This window comes from Pygoscelis adeliae, unplaced genomic scaffold (assembly GCF_000699105.1).
Source record: "Pygoscelis adeliae isolate BGI_AS28 unplaced genomic scaffold, ASM69910v1 Scaffold99, whole genome shotgun sequence".
NCBI classification, from domain to species: domain Eukaryota; kingdom Metazoa; phylum Chordata; class Aves; order Sphenisciformes; family Spheniscidae; genus Pygoscelis; species Pygoscelis adeliae.
This window is the reverse complement of record NW_008825493.1, coordinates 70,087-77,281: the sequence shown is the minus strand read 5'-3', so window position 1 is coordinate 77,281 and position 7,195 is coordinate 70,087.

The following is a 7,195-nucleotide window of genomic DNA, read 5'->3' as shown; positions in this document are numbered from 1 at the left end:
GCCTGTACACAGTTAGTCTTCACTGCTGCAAGGGCACATGACTGAGTTGTGTTCAAGTTGTTGTCCACTCGAACCCCCAGATCTTTTCCAGCAAAGCTGACCTCTAGCCATGTGGCCCCCAGCCCATGCTCTTGCAGGGGGTTAGGCTATCCCAGGTGCAGGATTTTGCATTTACCATTGTTGAATGTCCAGGGCTCCTGTCAGCTCATTCCTCAAGCTTTCTGAAGTTTCTTTGCATGGCAGCCCTGCAACTCAGTGTATCAACTGCTCCCTCTCATTTGGTGTCATCCATGAACTTGCTGAAGGTACATCCTGTCCCATCATCCAGGTTGTTAATGAAGATGTTAAACAGTATCGTCAGTATTGTCCCTCAAAGCATGCCACTCATAACCAGCCACTCATTAAGACTCCAAACCATTGACCACTACCCTTTGAGCCTGATGGTCCAGTCAGTTTTTCATCCACTTTATAGTCCACCCATTCAGTCTATATCTCCCCAATCTGGCTACAAGGATGCTGTGGGGGGACTTTGTCAAAAGCCTTGCAGAAGTCAAGGTAAATGACATGCACAGCTTTCCCCTCATCCCCAGAGCCAGTCATCTCATTGTAGAAGACAGTCGAGTTGATCAGGCACTACTTTTTCTTGATAAATCTGTGCTGGCTGTTCCCAAACATTTTTGTCCTGCATCTGTCTGGTAATGGCTTCCAGGAGGATTTGCTCCACCATCTTCCAGGGCACAGGGGTGAGACAGACCAGCCTATAGTTCCCTGGATTGTCCTTCTTGCCTTTTTTGAAAATGGGCATGACCTTTGCCTTTTTCAAATCATCAGGGACCTCCCCTGATCACCATGGCCTTCAGAAGCAATAGATAGCACCTTGCAATGGTGTTGGGCAATGCCCTCAGCACGATCACATTCATCCTGCCCAGTCCCACAGACAACTCTATGTCCAATCTACTTAAGTAGTCCCAAAGCAATTCTCCTCTGCGATGGGTAGAACCCCTCTCTCCAAACTCTGCTACTAGGCACAGAGACCTGTAAGGCACTTGGAGCTATATGCATTGTCAAGAGGAAATATGTTGGTGTAGCTTCCATCTTTGATAATACACATATGTTATTAAATATCTATATTGCTAAAGCCACAGGATATGCCCAGTGCAGGTCTGAGGATGGGCAGCCTGTGCATCTCTTTCCTTCTGGGAACTCCAGATGCTTGGAAAATACAGGCTGCTCTGGGTAAAACAGAATGCTCAGGGGACCTTGAATCTTTAATTTCAATCAATCAATCAACTATTATGTGGTCTGAGCAAATGCAGAACTGAGAGAAAGAAGTTTGTGAAGTGAAAAAGGAGAAATTAATTGCTTTTGGAAACCACAATCTATTTGGGGGAGGGGAGCAGTGTCAGATTGAGTGGTCGCAGTATTACAACTGTTGTACAGTGCCAGGCATGCCTTTACACAGGATGGCAACTCTAACCCTAATTGCAAGTTACAGTTAAATGGACATGCTCTTGCTGCTTTAAGTCTGTATTAAGTTCCACCCAGTGGGAATGGGAGAACAACCAGCTTCTCCTGCAAGCACTTAGCTGGATCGGGCCCCTCTCCCTACCCGTCTTTTCAGCAGGTCAACACAAAACTGAGCATCACTGCCATAGCCTGTCAGAGCTCCCACCTTCTGTGCAGCTGTTCGAACCTGTATTAGTCAATGATCTGCCAGTAGGGAAAACCCTCACTGGTAAGGGATAAGGCAGGTAATCAAATTAATCCTTTCCACCACTAATGGAAACTGTCTTAAATAAAATAAGCAAACTTAAAATCCACACATGTAAGAAAGCATTCTGTTCCAACTAAAATCAATGATAATTTTGCTTCTCATCATAATGAGAGCAAAGTCGAACTCCAGATTCATAAACAGGTGCAGTGCATTGGACAAAGCACAGCATACAATACTTATTGCCAGAAGTGTTTTGATTGGGAATCAAGATACCTCCATCTATAACTCAACAGTTTGAAAACACCACCAGTGTTACTAAAATCATAAATAAAATTCTATTTTATCTTATCCTTACAGTTACTCAGCAGTTTGAAATGCTCTTACTCATCCAGTGTTTAAATAGGAAGGCCCTGTGTTAAATGGAGAGAAGTTTGACTGATATTTGCTGTACTGATCAGATGCCTACATGCTCTTCAGGAAGCAATACTAAAACAAGCACAAAATTTAGAAAGGAAAATAATGCGAGAATTAGCTGTCAGTCAAAATGAGAACAGACAGTAAGAAGTACCAGTGAAGATGATCTATGAAGACCAGTTGTATATCATCATAAAGGAGGAACAAACACAACAGTACTTCACTTACAGCATAGAGCTGTTCTTGAGATGAACTCACTCACTCCTGAGCATGCTGAATGTTGAAAGTGAGTTTCAAGTCCATTTATTGACATAAGGAATCCTATCCACATTTAAAATATGAAGAACGCTGAAGCCATCTCACAGCAATCACCCATGGGAAGGGACTGCCGCTAGCAGTCTTTCTCTGCATCTCACTCTCTTCATGTAAGAGTGTGACAGTGGTGAAAGATTAGAGAACCCAGTAAGGTTAGCCACACGGAAAACAATCTTGGGTTTGCAAACACAATGATTAGTCATTTCTTACTCTATTTGCAAACCTGGCATCTGGAATGGAATAACTATACAGGTTGGGGTGGGGCAGCTGCCTGGGAAGGAGCTCTGCAGAGAAGGATCTGGGCGTCTTGAACATAAGCCAGCAAGCACACTCACAGAAAAGGAAGCCAACCACATCCTGGGCTGTATTACCAAGAGTATAGCCGGCAGGTCCAGAGAAGTGATTGTTCCTCTGCATTTAGCACTTGTGAGGCTGCATCTGGAGTAGAGGTGTCCACTTTTGAGCTCCTCAGTACATGGAAGTCATGGACATACTGGAGGGAGTCCAGCAGAGGCCTTCAAGCCAGTCAGGGGTTGGAGAACATGATGGATGCGGAGAGGTTGAGGAAGCTGGATTCATATGGCCTTGGAAAGAGAAGGCTCAGGGAAGAGCAGACTGCATCTGCAACTGCCTGACTGGAGGATACAGAAAAGATGGAGCCAGACTCTTCTCGGAGGTGCACAGCAGTGGGACGAGAAGCAATGGACACAAGCTGGAACATAGGATATTCCAATTAGGCGTAACTATTTGTTTTTTTACAAGGGTAGTCAAATACTGGAACAGGGACTCAGAGAGGTGGTTCAAGAGTTGACTGGACCTTGAGCAACTTCATGTGATTAGACCTGCTTTGAGCAGGGGTTTGGAGTAGAGACCTCCAGACGTCCCTTCAAATCTAAACTACTCCATGATTTTTACAATTTGTTGCCGGAGCAACATTAAACCAAGTAAATGTTGCCAAAAGATTGTTTTAGAGCAGAATTCAGCCTGAATAACACAGTCCTCCAAGAGAACTGAACTCAAAACTGAAAAGTTAAGTTTTGATGTCCAAAGCCTTCACTGACCTGTGCAATGAACATGCCATGGAAGTGATCCCTAGTTGAAATTATGCCTGTTAAAAAAATGGCGTTACTTAAAAAGGTCTTGTTTTGCTTTTGTATGGAGGTATGGAAATGGCAAGGAATACAGTTCCTGGAAAGATTCATTCATGGAGACATAAACCAGAAATTCCTGCCATGTGTGGGACCAGTATGTTTTATTGCAAAGGTTCAATAGGTACCATTTGCAAGGGAGAATTTTGAAAGGAAGCCAGCCCCTTCTGGCAGATCATGGGCATTTTCAGATAGAAGTTTTAGGCTTGGTAAATGTTCAATATATACGTATCTTTGGTTTTATATCAGAAGAGCAGTGTAAGACTGAAGATCCTGGCTGGAGTGAAGCAAATAACCGAGAATGACAGAGAAAAGTGCAGGAAGTGGAGAACTCTGTCCATATTCAGGAACCGCTGAGATGCCAAATCAGAAATATTTTTTAGTTTGTTTCATTCCTCCAAACAATGCTGCTTTCTGAGGTCAAGTTCTGTTTCCTGAAGGCAATATCCTTCCAGCCATCTTAACCAACTCTTAATCTCCACAGCCTTAGCATGCTCTTTATCCATGTGCCACACATCTATATGTATATAAAAGACTCTGGTTCATTTAAACCGCACAGTCCAGAGTCTGTATCCTGGCTCTCCCATATCATTGCTGGTTCAGTTGAACCAGCACTGAATCAGCTCAAAATCTTGATACCTACTTTGTCCACACAGGAGTGAAATGCAGCCAGTTCTGAGCAGCAATAGCTCCTAACCCTGATGTGCTCAGGTGGAAGTCAGTCTCAGAAGCTGACCTGATATAAGCAGAATATTCTTCCAAGCCCCTCAGCCACCTTGCCTAAAATGCCAAATTTGCTTCTAGAGGTTTTCCAGAGCTTTGCTGGTTCTTTTTATGTTGCCTGCTTCCAGCTTTATACCTAATGACAATTATTTGTCCACCTATTCAGAACAGAATGCAAACAAATGCAAAAAGTGCTTCCAAAGCTTTCTCCCCGCAGCCACAGAAAGTCTCTGATGATGAACAGCAGCCTGTTGTTCAGTCTAGCTACAATGGTATGTTAATCCACTGAGGGTGACCAGGGAAACTGGGAGTTTGCTACTCTCAAAATACCTCAAGTGCCTAGTGGAAGCAAAACCCTCCCCAGTTATTACACAACATCAATCAACTCTTTAAAAAATTAAAAGAAAATATGTAGCACATGTTACAATAATGTCAGACAGATGGAAAGAACATATCCTATGGACACGTACTCAGATACCACTATGAAATATTCGCAGAATCCAATAGCCACAGAACACTTTTTTTTCCTGTTTTTTGGTAGCCCACTTAGTTAAGAGGGTTTAGTAAAGACCTGCTCTAGTCAATGAGGCACCAAAGTGTTGTCAGCATGAGATGATTGATGACAGTGTATAATTTTACTTCATGACGAGCTAGACAGTGTGAATGTAAATTGACTTGCCTGAATGGAGGAAACTCTTCCTACGCAAAAATAGAGCACATTTATGCATCACAATTAAAACTAAAGGATTCTATATTTATTTGCAAACTTTGTACAGAAATGGCTTCTAGTGCCACCAAAATGCAAAAAAAACCCCAACCCCAAACCAAGCCACATTCAAACTGTATTGTCAGAATCACTCTAGAAGAACTGCAGCTAGCATTACATTTAACTTATGATGTCAGAAGTTGATTTCAGCCCTTAAATATTTACCTTGGCCTACATTTTAGCCATATGGAACAGAACCTAAAGAATAGAGCATGATCCTTTAATGAACCTTAATACATGTTAAGTAGCAATTTAGTAGTTTTAGTTGATTGAGTTGGGTACCTCTATGGAATATATTTATGATTGCAAGGGTAACATTCCACCAACTAATGAAAAGATTTTTCCCAACAAAGGCTTTCCTTTTGCTGGGATGACTGATATTGCCTTTCCTGGGCTAGTAAAATTGACAATAATTCCCATCCAGCTTATCATAGTTTATGAAGAAGCCAGTCAATAAATTTTATCAGAATAAAAATAAAGAAAAGCAACACAAATGGAACAGATAATGCATTTTTTTTTCTAGGCAGCTTCCAAAAAGCAAAAATCTTGAACCTCTTTTGTTGCTAAGAAATGAAAACTACAGAAAATTCTAAGGAAGTGTTGGTCATCGACAGACCTAGTTGGAAACAGCATGTTTTTCTTTGAAGAAATTGATGTCTCTATAAACAGGCAATAATTCAATAATTAATGTAAATTACTAAATATTTCTGAAAGTAGCTTGTCACTACATAATTAAAAGGAGGAACAATCCATTCTACTTGAGTATTTTTGAGTGAGAAGTAAAACTGCACAAAGACTTTTTGAAAATATATAAACCCCCCTCTACTGCAGTGAAATTATCTGGGATTTGATTTATCATTATTTGCAACTGATGACCCTGAGGTTACTTTTGGAAGACACCCAGTTGTCTACAGATCAATGGAAAACAAACATTTGTTTTCAGCAGGTGCTCCTGGCCCTGTACTGCATGATGCAGCAAAGCATGCCAAGAGAAGTCAGCCTGAAGGCTGCTTCCGAACTGTGTAAGACATCCCATTGTTTTTCATGAGTCATGTGCCCACAACATGCTTAGCCCTATAACCTGCACTTCTGAGGACATTAAAATGCTTTTGAGCTATTCAAAGCCATACATTAGATGAAGATTATTCACCAAAACTTAAGGTCACTTAGTCATCCTTAAGTTGAGGATGAAAAAAATGAGGATGATGGAGACATGTTGGTGACTACATGCTACATGTATTTCCTCAGAGTCTTGAAAATATGATACTTTGATCTTATGGCTGCCTAAGCTGAAGTTTATGACACTAATATAGTCACAAGCATTGTGGCAGGAACTGATGACAAACCATTTGGTCACAAGTTTTATTTAAAATCATTTATTTATCAAGGCAATGTGGAAACAAGCAAAGGAACTTAGTTTTCAAGTACACTTCAAATACAAAACCAGCATCGCCCATTTCAGACACTGTGAAAGAAATGTTCTTTTGGAGTATCATACGCCTTATGGAAGGGTTAAAATCTGAAAAGGAAGAGTGGAAATAGCTTGCTTGTAGAAGGAGTCTGGTTCCAGCTGGGAGACGGTGTAGGAGTATTAGGAACCCCATGCCCTGCGCAACCCCCTGCACCCCGCCTTAGGAAGCGACCTCTTGTTCCAGTTTCACATCCGCTTTCTCCCAGTCTCTTACCGTACGTGGCCTTTATTAATCCCTACCTACGTCTGTCAGCTGTGGGAAGAGGATTTTCCTTTCGTCAACTGACACAGACAGAAAGGGGAAATCTGCCGTGTACTAGATTTATTGAGCCCGACTTTCGTATTCACTTCAGTTGTCCCTGCAAAGAGCTTGATGAACTGATGCATAAAACCAAAACCAAACAAAAACCCCATACCGAACTGTCCTAAAAGTGACAGTCGGTACTATATGAGAAAGTTAAACTTCTTGACAGGTGACCTTGCTTGAGGGTACCAGAAACACACACCCCTGAGAGGAAACCGCCCCAACCCTGCAGCTATAGGTAAAGCGGCGATTTTTCCCGCAAATCCATTTTTAAACTCTGTTTTCACTCCCCACCGGCTCCCCGCTCGGCCAGGCCCTCCCCGCCCCGCTGAGGGGACAG